Source organism: Pristiophorus japonicus, chromosome 1 (assembly GCF_044704955.1).
Source record: "Pristiophorus japonicus isolate sPriJap1 chromosome 1, sPriJap1.hap1, whole genome shotgun sequence".
NCBI lineage: Eukaryota > Metazoa > Chordata > Chondrichthyes > Pristiophoridae > Pristiophorus > Pristiophorus japonicus.
The window spans coordinates 113210137-113231415 of record NC_091977.1 but is presented as its reverse complement, the minus strand read 5'-3'; the positions used below and the strand labels follow the sequence as shown (position 1 = coordinate 113231415).

The 21279-nt window shown below is 45.7% G+C and overlaps 1 long non-coding RNA gene across 1 annotated transcript in view; it reads left to right on the top strand.

Annotated features, from left to right (window-relative positions):
* Positions 1–21279, top strand: part of LOC139230041 (uncharacterized) — an 82162-nt gene that overhangs the window by 43333 nt on the left and 17550 nt on the right. The window contains exon 2 of the long non-coding RNA XR_011587889.1: positions 15618–15728. This is a non-coding gene — a long non-coding RNA (uncharacterized lncRNA). The remainder of the gene's footprint in view (positions 1–15617; positions 15729–21279) is intronic.

Sequence of the window (21279 nt, the reverse complement as noted above, 5' to 3'; positions counted from 1 at the left end):
ATTTATCCCATTACTTTCAGAAAAAAGGGAGATAAGTGGCTTATGGTCGGTTTCCAATTCAAATTTGAGCCCAAACAGATATTGATGTATTTTCTTTACCCCATAAACACACGCTAACACTTATTTTTCAATCATGTTGTCGGCCCTCTCAGCTTTGGACAGATATCTGGATGCATAAGCAACTGGTTGCAATTTCCCAAATTCATTAGCTTGTTGCAATACACATCCGACACCGTATGACGGCGCATCACATGCTAGTACCAAACGCTTACTTGAATCATACAACACAAGCAATTTGTTTATGCATAACAGTTTCCTAGCTTTCTCAAAGGCATTTTCTTGACTTTTACTCCATACCCATTCATCTCCCTTACGCTATAAAGAGAGCAGTAGTTCTAACAGTGTGCTAAGACCCGGTAAGAAGTTACCAAAGTAGTTCAGGAGTCCTAGAAATGACCGCAGCTCCGTCACGTTCTGTGGTCTCAGTGCGTTCTGGATTGCCTCCGTCTTCAAATCGATAGGCCTGATGCCATCCGCCACGATTCTTCTCCCCAGGAACTCCACTTCAGGCACCAGGAAAACACACTTCGAGCGTTTTAACCTGAGCCCCACACGATTAAGCAGACGAAGAACCTCCTCCGGGTTCTGCAGGTGCTCGACGGTGTCCCGACTTGTAACCAAGATGTCATCTTGGAAGATCACAGTGTGCGGGACCAACTTCAGCAAGCTTTCCATGTTCCTCTGGAATGCCACCGCAGCTGATTGAATCCCAAATGAGCATCTGTTGTAAATTAAGAGACCTTTGTGCATGTTGATGCAGGTGAGGCTCTTCGATGATTCCTCCAGCTCCTGTGTCATGTAAGCTGAGGTCAAGTCCAGCTTCATGAACGTTTTTCCTCCCGCCAGCGTTGCAAATAGGTTGTCTGCCTTTGGTAGTGGGTATTGATCCTGCAAGGAGAAACAATTGATAGTTACTTTGTAGTCACCACAGATTCTGATGGTGCCATCTTCCTTGAGGACTGGAACAATCGGACTGGCCCACTCGTTGAATTCGATCGGCGAAATGATGCCCTCTCGTTGCAGCCGGTCCAGCTTGATCTCCACCCTCTCTCTCATCATGTATGGTACCGCTCTCGCCTTGTGATGGATGGGTCACGCCCCCGGGATCAAATGGATCTGCACTTTTGCTCCTTGGAAGTTCCCGATGCCCGGTTCAAACAGCGAAGGGAACTTGTTTAGGATGGGCACATGAAGTGTCGTCGACGGACGAGAGCGCTTGGACATCGTCCCAGTTCCAGCATATCTTTCCCAGCCAGCTCCTGCCGAACAGCGTGGGTCCATCGCCAGGTACCACCCAGAGTGGTAAATTGTGCACTGCTCCATTGTAGGTGACCTTTACGATCGCACTGCTGATTACGGGAATCGGTTCTCAGTTTAGTATGATTGGGAGTCAGGACTGGCCTTGAGGCCTTGCTGTACCACAATTTATCAAAGTCTTTTTGCTCATTATGGACTGGCTCGTGCCTGTGAACAAAAGAAAAATCATTTACATTATTTGTTCCATTATTAACACAATTTTTTGAAGTAAACAAGAATCATTTCCATCATTTGTTCCATTAACACAACACAACATTATGGAACAGGTTCAAACAGTAAACATGGTCCATGTGGAATTCTTGCCACTGAGCCTTCAGGCAGTAAAGCATTCATGGATGAGCTGCTGGTGCAAGGCTCGAGCAATTGTTAAAGAAGTACAATGGCCCGCCCTCCTCCGCCGTCATGCTCCAGGTTCAGGTAGTTGCATGGCTTCCTCGTACTCCTCCTCCTCCTCATCATCATCTGCATCTTCCTCATCATCATCGACCACTCTCACCTCGGGTGGGTCTTCTACTACCAGCTGCTGCTGCCTCATGATGGGTAACTTATGCAGCATGCAGCAGACAACAGTGAACTGACTGACAATCTCAGCAGAGTATTGCAAGTAGCCCCCAGAATGGTCCAGGCATCGGAAATGCTGTTTCAATATGCCAATGGTTCTCTCTATTATGCTGCACGTTGCAAGGTGCGACATGTTGTATTCCCGATTAGCTTCTGTCCGGGTTACATGTAGGGGCGTCATGAGCCAGGTGGCGAGGCCAAACCCTTTGACTCCCAGTAGCCAACTCTGCCCTTCTGGCGGCTGCTGAAAAATGGCACATATTATGCTTTTGCGCAGGACCAATGCATCATGGGTGCTCCCAGGGTATCTGGCATCAACTGACATGATGCGATGCATGTCGTCACACACGAGCTGCACATTAATGGAGTGGAAGCCTTTTCTGTTTCTGTACATCTCGGAATCCTCCAAAGGTGCTCGCAAGGTGATATGGGTGTAATCAGTGTAGCCCTGGTAGCCCTGTACCTTTGGGAAGCCAGCAATCCTGGAGAAGACAACAGCCCTTTCACGCATTGCCTGGGCGGTTATGTAGTCATTCCTTCGAGCATATAGTGTAGCAGTCACCTGCCGAATGTAGATATGTGTTCCATATTGAGAAATGGCTCACACAGCCCCAGTTGTAACCCGGAATGATCCAGATGTATCGAATGAAAGTGCAGCTGTAACGTTCACTTCAACTGACAAAGCAGTCCTCCTGACACTTCCAGGGTACAGGTCTGCTTTTACTAACTCACAGATCTCAGTTACAACTTTTTTGCAGAAACTCACCCTTCTGACACAGTCTGCATCACTCAGGTGCAGATTTGAACACCTGTCTCGATATATCCGGAATGAGTAAGGCCTCCTGCCCAGCATCTTACGTGCTCTGAGGTTTCTCATGCAATGACCAATTGTCTCCTCCGCAGCACCATCATGCAGAAGGCCTGCACAAGGTATGGCATTGTCAGTTTGAACAAGAAGTTCAAAGCGGGAACCCCTCCCCCCACAGCTTCATTTGCTGCATAGTATAGGCTACTCATGCCTTCCATTAGCCTTCCACAGAGCCCCACCACCCACTCCCCCTCCCCCCACGGGATTCATTTGAAGCCGAGCTCTGAGCCCCGAGCCCCGATCCTGCCGGCCGATGCTCCAACCCTCAAGCCCGGTTTGGAGACGTTCAGTGGTGGCATGTCAGTTTTTAAAAAATGAATACTTAAAGAATTCCATTAAACTTCCATTTCCTGTGTTTTAATTTTGAAAAAATTAAACTTGATGATGCATATTTAATGTGTTCTTGACTTCCTCCAACACTTCGCATAAAAACAATGGCGTCTTTCAGCACCGATTTTTGAATGTGCGCTGGTTTTCTTAAGTGCCCAGAAGGTTTTCCGGGAGTGATCACATATGGTGTCATAGGAGAAATGTAAATTCGCCAAACTTACGTAAATGTGAAAAACTGAAGCAGACATCAGGTTACACTCCCTATGATGCAAAAAAAAAAATTAACCTAAAAAAATTGTAATTAACTGAGTTACACTTACACACAAAGATTAGGGAAACTTGGATTTTTAAATTTAGGCCAAAAAAGCGGCATAAATAAATGGGGAAAAATGAGCCCAATGGTTGGGTAAATAAATGCTCTATTGGTGCAGAGACTGCCATCGGTTCAGTACTGATTTTTTTTTCCAAATGCAATGATTCATTTTGCCACATCCATTATATTCACTGTGGAAAAATATATGTAATGTTGGGAGAATAATATAAAAATTATTCAAAGTGCCGTTTGTTTTATTTACATATGATAAAGCATGACATGCTTCCACACACCATTCTGAAGGAATTAAACAGTAAGTAACCTCACTTTTGGACACTGAAGATACAACAAAATTCTACGGTGGCCATATGCAGGAATTTGTTTAAAAGTAGATTTTTTTCTCTCTTCTCATGTTCCTTCTGATTGTTCCATAGCTCACCTCCCTGCACATGGTTGACTCGTGCTGCATTACAGTTTCATATATGGTGGCAGGAAGTTCAAATGTTAATGCTAATCAAGGAATGGGGGAATCACAACCAACCCAGTTCCTCTCCCAGTCTCTTCTAGCAGGAGTAAGCGGACAGCAGTAAGTGGCAGGAATTCTGGATCTCACCCATGCCAGACAACTTCCCACCCATTATAGCAGGATTTGGTGGGATACGGCAGAAAGGAGAGCAACGGTTGACAGCAGTGGTGGGATCGGCTGCTGGGAAATCCTGAGATCGGGGTTGGAGGGTGGTTGCAGCATGGCAGGCTAAAGCTTACCTTGTTGGGTCCAGAAGGCCATTTCTATTTCTCCCAGCCCCACAAGGAAAGAAAAAATAAGATGTTAAAACTTACCTTTTTTGGGCTTCATCTGGCCCAGCTTCTCTTTGCTGCTTGGTTGGCCTGGCAAAAAACACACTGCCACTTACCGTTCCGGCCACCTAGTAAAAATTGTTATGATATGTATATGTTAAAAAGAACCAGTTAGCTCCTGGTGGCTCCAGGCGGATAAGTAGCCACTATTTTAGCAATCTACCCACCTGGTTTCCATCACTCCCTTCTTGTTTGAGGCTGCCTTCATTCACATAGAAATAGAAATTTACAGCGCAGAAGAAAACCATTTCGGCCCATCGTGTCTGCGCTGGCCAACAAAGAGCCACACGGCCCTTGGTCAGCAGCCCTAAAGGTTACATATAAACCAATGAACAATGATGGAAAGGCAAAGAGCACCCAGACCAAACAATCCACCTCACACAACTGCGACACCCCTTTATACTGAAACATTCTACACTCCACCCCAACTGGAGTCATGTGATTTCCTGGGAGAGGCAAAAACCAGATAAAAACCCAGGCCAATTTAGGGAGAAATTATCTGGGAAAATTCCTCTCCAACCCATCCAGGTTATCGATACTAGTCCAGGAGATCACACTGGCCGTATTCTATTCCCTGCAGTACTTACCATTATATCTGCACCATCCAACAAAAGGTCATCCAGTCTAATCCCAACTAACCCTGCAGGTTACTGCACTTTAAGTGCCCATCCAATCATCTCTTAAAAGTGGTGAGGGTTTCTGCATCCACCACTCTTCCAGGCAACGAGTTCCAGATCCCCACAACCCTCTGCGTAAAGAAGCCTCCCCACAAATCCCCTCTAATCACCAACCACCTTAAAACTATGCTCCCTGGTTATAGACCCTCCAAAAATGAAAATAGGCCCTTAATATCCAATATGTCCAGGCCGCTCAATATTTTGTGCACCTCAATGAGGTCTCCTCTCAACATTCTCTGTTTCAATGAGAACAAGCCCAGCCTATCCAATCAGTCCTCATAACTAAGATTCTCCATTCCAGGCAGCATCCTAGTAAACCTCCTCTGCACCCTTTCTAGGGCAATCACGTCCTTCCTATAATACGACAACCAGAACTGCATGCAGTACTCCAGCTGTGGCCTCACCAAAGTATGATACAATTTAAGCATAAACTGCCTGCTCTTATATTCTATGCCCTGGCCAATAAAGGCAAGCATTCCGTATGCCTTCTTAGTCACCTTATCCACCTGGCCTGCTACTTTCAGGGATCTGTGGACAAGCATTCCAAGGGCCATTTGTTCATCTACACTATTAAGTGGTCTACTGTCTAATGTGTATACCCTTTCCTTATTAGCCCTCCCAAAGTGCATAACCTCACACTTCGCTGAATTAAATGCCATTTGCCCCTGCTCTGCCCACCTGACCAGTAGATTGATATCCACCTGCAGCCCATGACTTTCATCTTCATTGTCAACCACACAGCCAATTTTAGTGTTGTTTGCAAACTCCTTAATCATACTCACTATATTCAAATCTAAATCATTGCTATATACCACAAAAAACAAGGGACCCAGTACTGAGTCCTGTGGAACGCCACTGGAAACATCCTTCCAGTCACAAAAACATCCATCAAACATTATCCATTGCTTCCTACCTCCAAGCCAATTTTGGATCCAACTTGCCACTTTACCCTTTATCCCATGGGCTTTAACCTTCATGACCAGTCCATCATATGGGACCTTATCAAAAGTCTTGCTAAAGTCCATATATACTACATTGTACGCACTACCCTCATTGACCCTCTTGGTTAATGCCTCAAATAATTCAATCAGGTTAGTCAAACACGATCTTCCCTTAACAAATCCATGCTGACTGTCCAGAATTAATCCTTGCCTTTCCAAGTGCAGATTTATCCTGCCTTTCAGGATTTTTTCCAATAATTTTCCCATCACTGAGGTTAGGCTGACAGGCCTGTAATTACTCGGCCTATCCCTTTCTCCCTTCTTAAACAAGGGTACTATATTAGCAGTCCTCCAATCCACCGACACCATGCCCAGATCCAAAGAGGACTGGAAAATGATGTCAAGGCCTCTGCTATTTCCTCTTTTACTTCGCTCAACAGCCTGGGATGCATTTAATCTGGGCCTGGGGACCTAACTACTTTCAAAGCTGCTAAGCCTCTTATAACTTCCTCTCTCACTATATTTATTTCATCCAGAATATCACACTCCTCCTCGATAGCAGTATCTGCATTACCCCTTTCCTTTGTGAAAACAGATGCAGAGTATTCGTTAAGAACCCTCGCAACATTTTCCGCCTCCACACAAAGATTACCCTCATGGTCTCTAATAGGCCCTACCATTTCTTTAGTTACCCTCTTACTCTTAAAATATTTATAGAATATCTTAGGGTTTTCCTTCATTTTACTGGCTAAGAATTTCTCGTGCTCTCTCTTAGCATTCCTAATATCCTTTTTAATTTTGCCTCTTAACTTTCTATATTCCTCTAAAGATTCTATCGTATTTAGCCATTGGTATATGACATAAGCATCCCTTTTTTCTTAATCCTACCCTGCAAGTCCCTAGACATCCAGGGGGCTCTAGAATTATTTTTCCCAGCCTTTTTCTTTAAGGGCACATGTTTGGCCTGAGCCTTCTGGATCTCCTCCTTGAATGCCTCCCCATTGTTCCGACACCGCTTTACCCACAAGTAGCTGTTTCCAGTCCACTATGGCCAAATCACTCCTTAACTTAGCAAAATTAGCGCTTCCCCAATTCGGAACTTTTATTCCAGGCCTATTCTTGTCCTTATCCATAACCAACTTGAATCTGACTGAATTATGGTCACTGGCACCCAAGTGCTCTTCCACTAATACCCCTTCAACCTGCCCAGCTTCATTCCCCAAAACTAAATCCAAGACCGCCCCCTCTCGTGTTGGGCTTGCTACATATTGACTAACAAAGTTCTCTTGAATCCATTTCAAGAATTCCGCACCCTCTATACCCTTCACACTAAATTTGTCCCAATCAATATTTGGATAGTTAAAATCCCCTACTATTACTACCCCATGGTTTTTGGACTTCAAAGCAATTTACCTACATATTTGCTCCTCTATCTCCCTCCCACTGTTTGGGGGTCTATAATATGTGCCCAGCAGTGTGATCGCCCCATTTTTATTTTTCAATTCAACCCATATGGCCTTATTTGATGATCCCTCTAACATATCATCCCTCCTCACCGCTGTAATAGTTTCTTTAATCAGTATCGCAACACCGCTCCCCTTTTTACCCCCCTCTCTCTCTTGTCTAAAAATCCTGTAGCCAGGAATAATAATCTGCCAAACCTGCCCCTCTTTCAGTCATGTTTCTGTAATGGCTATAATGTCATACTCCCAAGTGTCTACCTGTGCTTTTAGCTCATCCGCCTTATTTGCTATACTCCTTGCATTAAAGTATATACCATTCAGCACAGGAAGACTCCTTGCTTACTACTTACTAAGCCCTGCTTCCTCTGTCTTACATGAGTTTGAAAGTGTTATAGTATATTTAATTGGTGCTACTCTGGGAAATCATAATATATAAAAATATTTTGCTAATGATTAGTTATGTGCACAATGGATGATATATATGCTGTGCTAATGCTGGTATTTTGCAAGATTTTAACCAAACCAATTATCAGAAGATGCAAACACAACCAAGATAACACTAAATTCGAGAATGCTCCACTATGCAATCAGCCTATGCCAATTCCTTAGACCATTTTTTTTATTAGTTCCTGGGATGTGTGCATCGCTGGCAAGGCCAGCATTTATTGCCCATCCCTATTTTCCCGTGAGAAGGTAGTGGTGAGCCACCTTCTTGAACCACTTCAGTCCATGCGGTGAAGGTACTCCTATACTGTAGTTAGGGAGGGAATTCCAGGATGTTGATCCAGTGATGAAGAAGAATTGGCAATATATTTCCAAGTCAGGATGGTGTGTGACTTGGAGGGGAACTTGGAAGTGATGGTGTTCCCACGTGCCTGCTGCCCTTGTCCTTCTAGGTGGTAGGAGTCACGGGTTTGGAAGGTGCTGTTGAATAAGCCTTGGTAAGTTGCTACAGCTCATGGTACACACTGCAGCCTAAAATGGTGGGGAGCCAGGGGTCTAATGAGGGTGAGGAACTTAATGTAATTAATATAAGTAGGGAAAAAGTAATCGAGAAATTAATGGGACAAAAAGCCGACAAATCCCCTGGACCTGACGGCCTATGGTTCTAAAAGAGGTGGCTGCAGAGATAGTGGATGTATTAGTTTCGATCTTCCAAAATTCCCTAGATTCTAGAACGGTCCCAGCGGATTGGAAGGTCACAAATGTAACACTACTATTCAAGAAAGGAGGGAAAGCGAAAACAGTGAACTACAGGCCTGTTAGCCTGACATCAGTTGTCAGGAAAATACTGGAATTTATTTTTAAGTAAGTGGTATCAGGGCACTTAGAAAATCATAACATGATTAGGCAGAGTCAACATGGTCTTATGAAAGGAAAATCGTGTTTGATAAATTTATTAGAGTTTTTTGAGGATGTAACTAGCAGGTTGGATAAAGGGGAACCAGTGGATGCAGCATATTTGGATTTCCAAAAGGCATTCAGTAAGGTGCCATATAAAAGTTTATTACATAAGTTAAGGCTCATGAGATTGGAGGCAATGTATTAGCATGGATAGAAGTTTGGTTAATGGACAGAAAACAGGGAGTAGGGATAAACGGGTCATTTTTAGGTTGGCAAGTTGTAACTAGTGGTGTGCCACAAGGATCAGTGCTGGAGCCTCAGCTATTTACAATCTATATTAATGACCTGGATGAAGGGACCGAGTGTAACATATCCAAGTTTGCTGATGATACAAAACTAAGTGGGACAGTAAGCTGTGAGGAGAATACAAAGGTGGCGAAATTACCCCTTCTGAAAATGCCTGTTTTGCGCCGGGGGCAGGCATTGGGAGCGAGAATGGGAGGGACGTTGTGATGCGGCGACGTGGCGCTGTTGATGTGTGGAGCGCGAGCGCTGCGTGAGCGCTGTGTGAATGCCCGGGTTACCGCCCCCACTATTTTTTTCACTGCAAGTGCCAAATTGCAGGCGATTTAGCAGCCTGTCTTGCCTGGCGCTAAATTTCTGGCTAATTCGAAGTACGCTCCCCAATATCGCGCAGAGGACAATTTCTCTCCCAGAGAGTCTGCAAAGGGATATAGATAGACTAAGTGTGTGGGCAGTAAAGTGGCAGATGGAGTATAATGTATGGAAATGTGAGGTTATTCATTTTCGTAGGAATAGAAAAGCAGAATATTTTTTAAATAGCGAGAAACTTTTAAATTGGATGTGTTCGTGTAAGAAACACAGAAAGCCAGCATACAGGTACAGCAAGTAATAAGGAAGGCAAATGGCATGTTGTTGTCCTTTATTGCAAGGTGGGGGGTTGGTGTATTAGAGTAAGGAAGTCTTGCTACAATTGTACAGGGCCTTGGTGAGACTACACCTGGAGTCTTGTGCACAGTTTTTGTCTCCTTATATAAGGAAGGGTAAACTTGCCTTGGAGGCGGTGCAACGAAGATTCACTAGATTGATTCCTGGAATGAGACAGCTGTTTTGTGGTAATGACTCAGGAGTCTGGTTACTGTAAACTCACCCAGGTGCAACCTGATCCATCTTTATTCCAACCCAAGAGTGCTAGCTTGACAAAGACACACAGCTTATGTAGAGGTGACCGAGCACACATGCCACATGCGTACAGACCGATGACCTCTGACCGCAGCGCCCTTTGGTGTCTGGTGACCCCCAAGCATTAATACATAACAACATCCCCCTTTTAAAATCTTAACAACAGTCTTTTTACAAATTAAGACGGTCTGGGTCTTTCCTCTCACGAGTTGATCGTCTCAGTTTAACTTTGGCTCTGGGCGAGCATTCTGAGTCCGTTGAGACTGAGGGCTGAGTAGCCAATTTGATGGGAGTGGTCATGACCACATCAGAGACTGAGGGTTCAGAGTCAGTAATATCAGCAGAGTCCTCTGATGAGTGAACAATGGTTGGTTGATCACTGACTAAATCTTCCTCACTCGGTTTCAGTTCATCCGTGTGCTGCAGTTTAACCTGGTCAAGGTGTTTCCTGCATGTTTGCCCATTCTTCAGCATGACAATAAACACTCTGTTACCCTCCTTGGCTGTAACAATGCCAGCGATCCACTTTGGACCTTGACCATAGTTCAGTACATAAACCGGATCATTGACCGAGATGACACGGGACACGGCAGCACGATCATGACACCATTGCTGACTTTGACGTCTGTTTTCAACACGATCATTCAAATCAGGATGAACAAGAGAAAGCCTGGTCTTGAGATTTCTCTTCATCAGTAGTTCAGCAGGAGGAACCCCAGTAAGCATATGAAGTCTTGACCTGTAACTGAGCAATATACATGGCAATTGTCTCTGCAGTGAGCCCTGAGTTACACGTTTCATACTTTGCTTGATCGTTTGAAAGGCACGCTCTGCTTGACCATTAGAAGCAGGCTTGAATGGAGCTGATCCATTGAGTTTCATGAACTCCTGGAGCTCAAGACTTGTGAAGCAAGATCCGTTGTCGCACACAACAATGTCAGGCAAACCATGAGTAGCAAACATGACACGAAGGCTCTCAATGGTAGCTGTAGACATCCTGGATGCATAATAACACACTCTATCCACTTAGAATATGCATCCACTACGACAAAAAACATCTTTCCGAGGAACGGGCCCGCAAAATCAATGTGGATCCTCGACCATGCTTTGGATGGCCACGACCAAAGACTCAGCGGAGATTCCGCTGGTACTTTATTTAGCTGCATGCAAGTATTGCACTGATGCATGCATGATTCCAGATCAAAGGCAATTCCAGGCCACCATACATGAGACCTAGCAATGGACTTCATTATGACAATACCAGGATAAGTGCTATGAAGTTCACGTACAAATTTTTCTCGACCTTTCTTAGGCATGATTACACGATTATCCCACAGTAAACAGTCTGACTGAATGGACAGCTCATCCTTATGACGGTTGTAAGGTTTGGTCTCCTCACGCATCTCCCTAGGTATGGCAGGCCAATCACCACTGAGTACACACCATTTCACAACCGATAAAATAGGGTCATGGCTGGTCCAGATCCTAACTTGTTGAGCAGTGACAGGGGTTCCTTCATTCTCACAGCATCCATTACTAACAGTAGATCTGCAGGTTGAGACGTCTCCATCTCAGTTCTGGTTAAGGGCAGACGACTCAGTGCATCGGCACAATTCTCAGTACCAGGTCTATGACAGATGACGTAATCATAAGCAGACAATGTCAGCGCCCACCTTTGAATATGGGATGATGCATTGGTATTAGTACCCTTGTTTTCTGCAAACAATGAAATGAGTGGCTTGTGATCCGTTTCTAGTTTAAAACGAAGACCAAACAGGTACTGGTGCATTTTTTTTTACACCATACACACAGGCCACAGCTTCTTTCTGTACCATACTGTAAGCTCTTTCTGCTTTAGACAGACTTCTCGAAACATACGCAACAGGTTGTAGCTTGCCCGAATCATTTGCTTGTTGGAGTACGCAGCCAACCCCATATGATGAAGCATCACAAGCCAATACAAGAAGCATACACGGATCATAATGAACAAGCAACTTGTTTGAACATAGCAGGTTCTTGGCTTTCTCAAAGGCTCTATCTTGAGATGCACCCCAGACCCAGTTGTCGCCTTTTCTTAGTAACACATGCAGTGGCTCTAGTCAAGTGCTCAATCTGGGTAAGAAATTACCAAAGTAGTTGAGTAGCCCAAGGAACGAACACAGCTCCGTCACATTCTGAGGCCTGGGTGCATTTGTGGTGGGCTCGGTTTTCGAATCAGTGGGCCTGATGCATTAGCAGCAATCTTCCTCCCGAGGAATTTGACTTCAGGTGCCATGAATACACACTTCGAGTGTTTAAGCCTGAGTCCCACTTTGTCCAAATGCTGTAGGACTTCTTCAAGATTGTTCAGATGTTCAGCAGTGTCGCGATCTGTGACCAGAATGTCACCTTGAAACACGACAGTTCTAGGAATGGACTTCAGTAAACTTTCCATATTCCTCTGAAATATGGCTGCAGCTGAACGAATCCCAAAAGGACATCTGTTGTAGATGAACAGCCCTTTATGGGTGTTGATGCAGGTGAGTTTCCTCAAAATGTCGACAAGCTCCTGGGTCATATAGTCCAACATCAGATCCAGTTTCGTGAACGACTTTCCACCAGCTAGCATGGCGAACAGGTCATCAGCCCTCGGTAATGGATAATGATCCTGTTTTGAAAATCGGTTAATCGTAACCTTGTAGTCTCCACAAATCCTGACAGTGCCATCACTCTTCAGCACAGGAATAATGGGACTAGCCCACTTGTTAAACTCTACTGGTGATATGATCCCTTCATGCTGGAGTCTGTCAAGCTCAATTTCAACCTTCTCCCTCATCATATATGGAACAGACTGAGCTTTGTGATAGACAGGCCTTGCATTGGAGCCCAGGTGAATCTGCACCTTGGCTCCCATAAAACTACCAATGCCCGGTTCAAACAAAGAAGGAAACTTTTTCAATACTTGAGCACACGAAGTATCATCCACCGAGGACAACATCTTGGCATCATTCCAGTTCAGCTTGTTTTTCTCGAGCCAATTCCTGTCAAACAGCGTGTGGACCATTACCTGGGACAATCCATAATGGTAGCTCGTGAATCACACCATCATATGATACCTCAATTGCTGCACTGCTGAGCACCAGTATGAGTTCTTTAGTGTAAGTACACAAACTGGCATTGACTGGACTCAGCTTCGGTTTCGCAGCCTCAGTGTCCCACAGCTTGTCGAATGTCTTTTGGCTCATTATCGACTGGCTCGCACCCATGTCCAGCTCCATTGATACAGGCACACCATTCAGCTTCGCATTAACCACTATCGGCTGGCTCTTGCTCAGGAACGAATACAGTCCATTCACTTCCTTCTCGGGTTGCGTATCCAGGCCATCACTGAACTGGTCCTCATCAACCACGTGGTGAACCGCACCACGCTTGCTCCGTTGTGGACACATCCTGTGAAGATGCCCCACTTTCGAACATCCATTGCATGAGTATTGTCTAAACCGACACTGATGAGGCCGATGATTGCCCCCACAACACCAATAGGGTGAAATCTGGATCGAACCATTCAGCGGGCTCTGAGCAGCAGCAGGTTTCGTGTAAGCAGCTCTGCCCGAAAACAACACCATTTTCTTTACAGTACTTGCCATGGAACTTTGACTCGTCAATGATATCTGCCTCAAATTATCATCCGTCGTCATGCATGCCTCGGCAGTGGTGATGTCCTTTTTCAAATCCAGTCTCTCTGCAGCCAACAGCTTCCTGAGGATCGCATCATCGTTGATGCCTATCATGATGACGTCACGCAGCATGTCTTCCAGCATGTTCGCGAACTTACACAGCTCAGCAAGACGTCGCAGGTCAGGGACAAATTCCGACAGGTCCTGGCCCTCAGCACGAACATGTGTGTAGAAACGGTAGCCTGATATGATGATCCCATCTTTTGGCTTCAGATGGTTACCCACCAACGTACACAATTCCTCATAACCTTTTTCCGCCGGACGTACAGGCAAGAGAAGATTCTTCATGAGGCCGTAAATTTTCGGAGCACAAACGGTGAGAGAACTGCCCTGTGCTGAACTGTGTAGGCCTCTGCCTTCATGCCATTGGCCACAAAATACTGATCCAGGTGGTCGACAAAATCTGCCCAATCCTCGCCCTCCACAAATTTCTTCATGATTCCAACAGTGCTCATTGTGCATGCGAAGGTTCTTAAATTACCTCGTCACCAATTGTAATGACTCAAGAGTCTGGTTACTGTAAACTCACTCAGTTGCAACCTAATCCATCTTTATTCCAGCCCAAGAGTGCCAGCTTGACAAAGACACACAGCTTATATACAGGTGACCAAGCACACATGCCACATGACCTCCAACCATGGTGCCCTCTCGTGTCTGTTGACCCCCAAGCATTAATACATAACACTTATGATGATAGATTGTGTAGAATGGGCCTATACTCTCTGGAGTTTAGAAGAATGAGAGTTGATCTCAGTAAAACATACAAGATTCTGAAGGGGATTGACAGGGTAGATGATAAGAGGTTGTTTCCCCTTGCTGGAGAGTCTAGAACTAGGGGGCACAGTCTCACAACAAGGGGTAGGCCATTTAAGACAGTGATGAAGAGGAATTACTTCACTCATAGGGTTGTGAATCTTGGAACTCTCCGCCTCAGAGGGTTGTGGAAGCAGAGTTTCTGGGGTCGAAATTGCACCTTTCTATAAAAGCCATGACCACCTCAAAGAGGCGGCCATGGGTCGGTAAGCACTCACCACTCGGTTGGCACATAGGGGCCGCCATTTTACAAATTGCCCTCGTGGATTTTCCCGGTGGAGAACGTCTCCGCTTTGCCCGTGTTGCTTCCCCGTCGTTCCCTTACTGACCGGCAGCAATCCACTGTTCGCCCTGCATGGGAAATTGCCCCGTAGGAAATTGCCCCGCGGGAATTTGCCCCATAGGGGCAGATCAGCCGCTGCTCAGTGCACCCTACAACTTTTCGCAGTGGGAAGCTTCTTGTGGCTGGGCAGCACGTCTGCACTTAAAGGGCGCACTGCTGCTTTAGGCATTCATTTTAATTGTCAGCCGACAGGCAGGTTGGCCCAACAATGGTGGCCACGGGTTTGGCCGGGCCGCCAACAGGCAGCCCCTCTTGGGTACTGGACCGCTGGCCTGGCCGAAACCCTCCCTGGTGGCCCAGTATTTGCCACTAAAGTGGCTGCAGAGTTCGCAGCGGCCCTTCCCTTTAACTGAAGGGGAGAGACGTGACACATCAGCGCGGCGCTGATGACTTGGAGCGACGGCCATTTCGACCCACCCGTACTTCCGCCCACCTGACAACAGCCGCTCCGACCTGCCCACACTTCCGTCCCGCTGACATCACATCCGCTCAGCTCCAAAAAAAAACAAAGAGCTGAATTTCCCTGTGTTGTCCGCCCCATGCATTGGGGCAGACAGAGCACTTAAAAATTGGTAGTTGCGCCTCGTTTTGGGCAGAGGGCAATTTTGACCCCTCTGAGCATTTTCAAGGGTGAGATAGATAGATTTTCGGAGTTTAGGGGAATCAAGGGATATGAAGATAGGATGGGAAAGTGTTGTTATGTTGATGATCAACCATGATCTTATTGAATGGCGGAGCAGGCTCGAGTGGCCATATGGCCTACTCCTGCTCCTATTTATTATGTTCTTATCTTCTTATGTTCTTATGCAGCCACCGTACGCCGGTGGTGGATGGAATGAATGTTGAAGGCGGTGGATGGGGTGCCAATCAAGCAGGCTGCTTTGTCCTGGATTGAGTGTTGTTGGAACTGCACTCATACAGGCAAGTGGAGAGTATTCCATCACATTGTGCTTTATCCTCCTCAGATATCATTAAACAGTCTTACCAATGCAATGCCATGCAGGTGTCATTAGTGTATTAATGCTTGCAGTACATTTATTGTCTAGTATTATAAAGATATAGGATATTGTTGCATAGTCATGTCAGATAAATAAGCAAATATAAATGCCTGAACTCAGTCAAATAATGCTTATCTATTCAGATTGCCAGGTGAAAATCTGTATTTTCTAGAATTTCTGCATGAATATGTTGGATGTTTTGTTTATATGTTGGATAGGTAATCAAGTCCCAAGAGGGGGAAACCAGTAATGAACATCACACATTTAGTAATCTATCCCCAGCCATCTGTTATTTTGTATGCTGCAATATATCTGCTGACATTTGATAGCTTTATGGAGTTAGAATGTACTAACAGATTTATATAATTAAGCAAGCTGTACAGGTGAGTGACAGCAACAATGGGTTGGATTATCCCCATGGCAAATCAGCACAGATGATATTTGCTCTGACACTAAGCAATTTTCCTCTTCCTTTGCTGGTGCAATCTGCATTCATTTTCGGATTTGTGCTGTGCTTGGATTTGTGCCAGCAGGAAGCTTCACGGTCAAGGCTGGTTTGTATCAATTATTTCTTCAATTATGGGGTGTGACTGGTCTCACTGTGTTCTACTTTAAATTATTCTTTTATTTTTCGGTGCTAATCACTGGCATTCAGAAAACCAAGCAAAACCCAAAATATTAGACAAATGTAACAAGCATTGGAAAATTTCAGTGCAGGAGAAAATTATCTTCTTCTTCTACTTCTTCTTAGGCAGTCCCCCGGAGTTGAGAATGACTTGCTTCCACACTAAAATGAATTCTAAGATGACTGATGAGACCAATGCGGGATCTACAGTTTTTGTCACATGTGGGGCAGATGGTGGTTGGAGGGACGGGTGGGTTGGGTGCTTGATTTGTCGTACGCTCCTTCCGCTGTTTGTACTGGGGCTCCTGAGTCGTCCCGATGAAGAGACTCGAAGTGTTCGGCGCCTTCTCGAAGGCTTCTCCTCCACTTTGAGCGGTCTTGGGCCAGGGATTCTCAAGAATTGGTGGGGATGTTACATTTCAAGGAGGCTTTGAGGGTGTCCTTGAAGCGTTTCCTCTGCCCACCTGGGGCTTGCTTGCCTTATCGGAGCTCCGAGTAGAGTGCTTGTTTTGGGAGTCCGGTATCGGACAATGTGGCCCATCCATCGGGGCTAATCGAGCGTGGTCAATGCCTCAATGAGGATATTGGCCTGAGAGAGAACACTGATGCCTATCCTACCAGTGAATTTTCAGGATTTTGTGGAGGCAGTGTTGGTGGTACTTCTCCAGTGCTTTGAGGTGCCTACTGTACATAGTCCATGTCTCTGAAGCATATAGGAGGGTGGGTATCACTACTGCTCTGTAGACCATTAGCTTGGTGTCGGTTTTGAGATCCTGGCCTTCGAACACTCTTTTCCTCAGGCGACCGAAGGCTGCACTGGCACACTGAAGGCAGTGTTGGACTTTGTCATTGATGTCCTTCCTGATAGTAGGTTTGCAAGATATGGGAACTGATCCACATTGTCCAAGGTCTCATCATGGAACTTGATAATTGGGTAGCATTACTGTGTGGCGGAGGTAGGTTGGGAGAGAACTTACGGATGTTTAATGTAAGGCCTAGACTCTCGTACGTCTCAGTGAGTATGCACAAATGCATATTGTAATACAATGAGAGAGTTTGGAACAACCTTGGATCTGGACTGGTGGTGACGGAGGTCGAACAGTTTCCCGCTTGTCCTGTAGATTAACTCCACCCCAGCAGGGAGCTTGTTAAAGGTGAGATGAAGCATTGCAGCAAGGAAGATTGAGAAGAGCATTGGTGCAATAGCACAGCCTTGCTAGAAACATAGAAGCATATAAAATAGGTGCAGGAGTAGGCCATTCGGCCCTTCGAGCCTGCACCACCATTCAATAAGATCATAGCTGATCATTCACCTCAGTACCCCTTTCCTGCTTTCTCTCCATACCCCTTGATCTCTTTAGCCGTAAGGGCCATATCTAACTCCCTCTTGAATATATCCAATGAACTGGCATCAACAAATCTCTGCGGTAGAGAATTCCATCGGTTAACAACTCACTGAGTAAAGAAGTTTCTCCTCATCTCGATCCTAAATGGCTTACCTCTTATCTTTAGACTGTGACCCGTGGTTCTGGACTTCCCCAACATCGGGAACATTCATCCTGCATCTAACCTGTCCAGTCCTGTCAGAATTTTATATGTTTCTATGAGATCCCCTCTCATTCTTCTAAACTCCAGTGAATACAGGCCCAGTCAATCCAGTCTCTCCTCATATGTCAGTCATGCCATCCCAGGAATCAGTCTGGTAAACCTTTGCTCCACTCCCTCAATAGCAAGAATGTCCTTCCTCAGATTAGGAGACCAAAACTGAACACAATATTCCACGTGAGGCCTCACCAAGGCCCTGTACAAGTGCAGCAAGACCTCCCTGCTCCTGTACTCAAATTCACTAGCTATGAAGGCCAACATGCCATTTGCCTTCTTTACTGCCTGCTGTACCTGCATGCCAACTTTCAATGACTGATGTACCATGACACCCAGGTCTCATTGCACCACCCCTTTTCCTAATCTGCCGCCATTCAGATAATATTCTGCCTTCATGTTTTTGCCACCAAAGCGGATAACTTCACATTTATCCACATTATACTGCATCTGCCATGCATTTGCCCACTCACCTAACCTGTCCAAGTCACCCTGCAGCCTCCTTCTCACAGTTCACACCACCATCCAGCTTAGTGTCATCTGCAAACTTGGAGATATTACACTCAATTCCTTCATCTAAATCATTGATGTACATTGTAAATAGCTGGGGTCCCAGCACTGAGCCCTGCGGCACCCCACTAGTCACGGCCTGCCATTCTGAAAAGGAGCCGTTTATCCAGACTCTCTGCTTCCTGTCTGCCAACCAGTTCTCTATCCACGTCATTACATTACCCCCAATACCATGTGCTTTAATTTTTGCACACCAATCTCTTATGTGGGACCTTATCAAAAGCCTTTTGAAAGTCCAAATACACAACATCCACTGGTTCTCCCTTGTCCAATGTACTAGTTACATCCTCAAAAAATTCCAGAAGATTTGTCAAGCATGATTTCCCTTTCATAAGTCCATGCTGACTTGAACCGATCCTGTCACTGCTTCCCAAATGCGCTGCTATTTCATCTTTAATAATTGATTCCAACATTTTTCCCACTACTGATGTCAGGCTAACCAGTCTATAATTCCCCGTTTTCTCTCTCCCTCCTTTTTTAAAAAGTGGTGTTACATTAGCTACCCTCCAGTCCATAGGAACTGATCCAGAGTCGATAGACTGTTGGAAAATTATCACCAAGGCATCGACTATTTCTAGGGCCACTTCCTTAAGTACTCTGGGATGCAGACTATCAGGCCCTGGGAATTTATCGGCCTTCAATCCCATCAATTTCCCTAACACAATTTCCTGACTAATAAGGATTTCCTTCAGTTCCTCCTTCTCACTAAACCCTTGGTCCCCTAGTATTTCTGGAAGGTTATTTGTGTCTTCTTTCTGTCTGACCCCGGTCTGCACTTATATTGTGTCTGTGATGGATCCGTTGGTAAAAATCACGGCTTGAATGTTATCGTGAAGCAGGGGGAGGATAGTGAAAATTTTTGAGGATAGTCGAATTTAAGGAGGACACTCCATCATCTCTCATGGTTGACAGAATCAAAGGCCTTTGTGAGGTCAAAGAAAGCCATGTACAGAGGTTGATGCTGCTCCCTACACTTTTCTTGGATTTGTCGCGTGGTGAAGATCATGTCCGTTGTGCCACTTAATTGACGGAATCCGCATTACGACTCTGGGAGGAGCTCTTCAGTCACTAGCAGGAGACAGTTGAGGAGACAGCAGGGAAACTCCTCTGTAATTACTGCAATCGGACTTGTCACCTTTCTTGAAGATGGTCACGATTACGGGAAAATTACGGGAAAATTATATTGGCATTATAGCACCATGAGAAAAATCTGGTGGAAAATCAATTGACATTAGAGAATGGAAGTTACAAGCTATCTAAATACTTGGTAAATATTGTACAGGCATTGGGTTTATTTCATGAGTGTCAACTGGCCAGAATTTTCAAACATTGCAAAATTGAATGAACGGGAGTTCGGGCAGTCGAGCGGCCTATAAAGGCCCGAGCATCGAAGGAAGCATCCACAGAAGCGGGAGTTCGGGCAGTCAAGCGGCCTATAAAAGCCCGAGAGTTGGAGGAAGCGTCCACAGGAGCGGGAGTTCAGGCAGTCGAGAGGCCTATAAAGGCCCGAGAGTTGGAGGAGGCTAGCTGGTGCAGGGGCAGGGGCAGAAGGTAAACAAAGAAGTAAGAAGAAATCGAAGTGGGGCATCACAGACAAGCGGGTAAGTGATTGGCTGGTTGGTGAGTATTTGATCTTTTATTTTTCTTAGCAGTAAGAAACCTTTGGCATTGTTACAAATTAGTTAATCTAAGGGTTAATTCATGGCAAGAGAGCCCAGACCCTTGTCATGCTCTTCCTACGCTATATGGGAAATGAAGGACACTACCGATGTCCCTGACTATTACGTGTGCGGGAAGTGTATCCAGCTGCAGCACCTGACAGACCGCATTGCGGCACTGGAGCTGCATATGGATTCACTATGGAGCATCCGCGGTGCTGAAGATGTCGTGAATAGCACGTTTAGTGCATTGGTCACACCGCAGGTAAAGGTTGCACAGCCAGATAGGGAATGGCTGACCATCAGGAAGAGAAAGGGAAGGCAGGTAGTGCAGGGGTCCCCTGCGGTCATCTCCCTCCAAAACAGGTACACCATTTTGGGTACTGTTGAGGGAGGTGGCTCATCAGGGGAAGGCAGCAGCAGCTAAGTCCATGGCACTGTGGGTGGCTCTGCTGCACAGGAGGGCAGGAAAAAGAGTGGGAGAGTTATCGTGATAGGGGATTCTATTGTAAGGGGAATAGATAGGCGTTTCTGTGGCTGCAAACGAGATTCCAGGATGGTATGTTGCCTCCCTGGTGCAAGGGTCAAGAATGTCTCGGAGCAGCTGCAGCACATTCTGGAGGGGGAGGGTGAACAGCCAGCTGTCGTGGTGCATATAGGCACCAAAATTATAGGTAAAAAACGGGATGAGGTCCGACAAGCTGAATTTAGGGAGATAGGAGTTAAATTAAAAAGTAGGACCTCAAAAGATAGTAATCTCAGGATTGCTAGCAGTGCCACATGCTAGTCAGAGCAGGAATCGCAGGATAGTTCAGATGAATATGTGGCTTGAGGAATGGTGTAAGAGGGAGGGATTCAAATTACTGGGACATCGGAACTGGTTCTGGGGGTGGTGGGACCAGTACAACCAGATGGTCTGCACCTGGACAGGACCGGAACTGATGTCCTAGGCAGAGTGTTTGCTAGTGCTGTTGGGGAGGGTTGAAACTAAAATGGCAGGGGGATGGGAATCAATGCAGGGA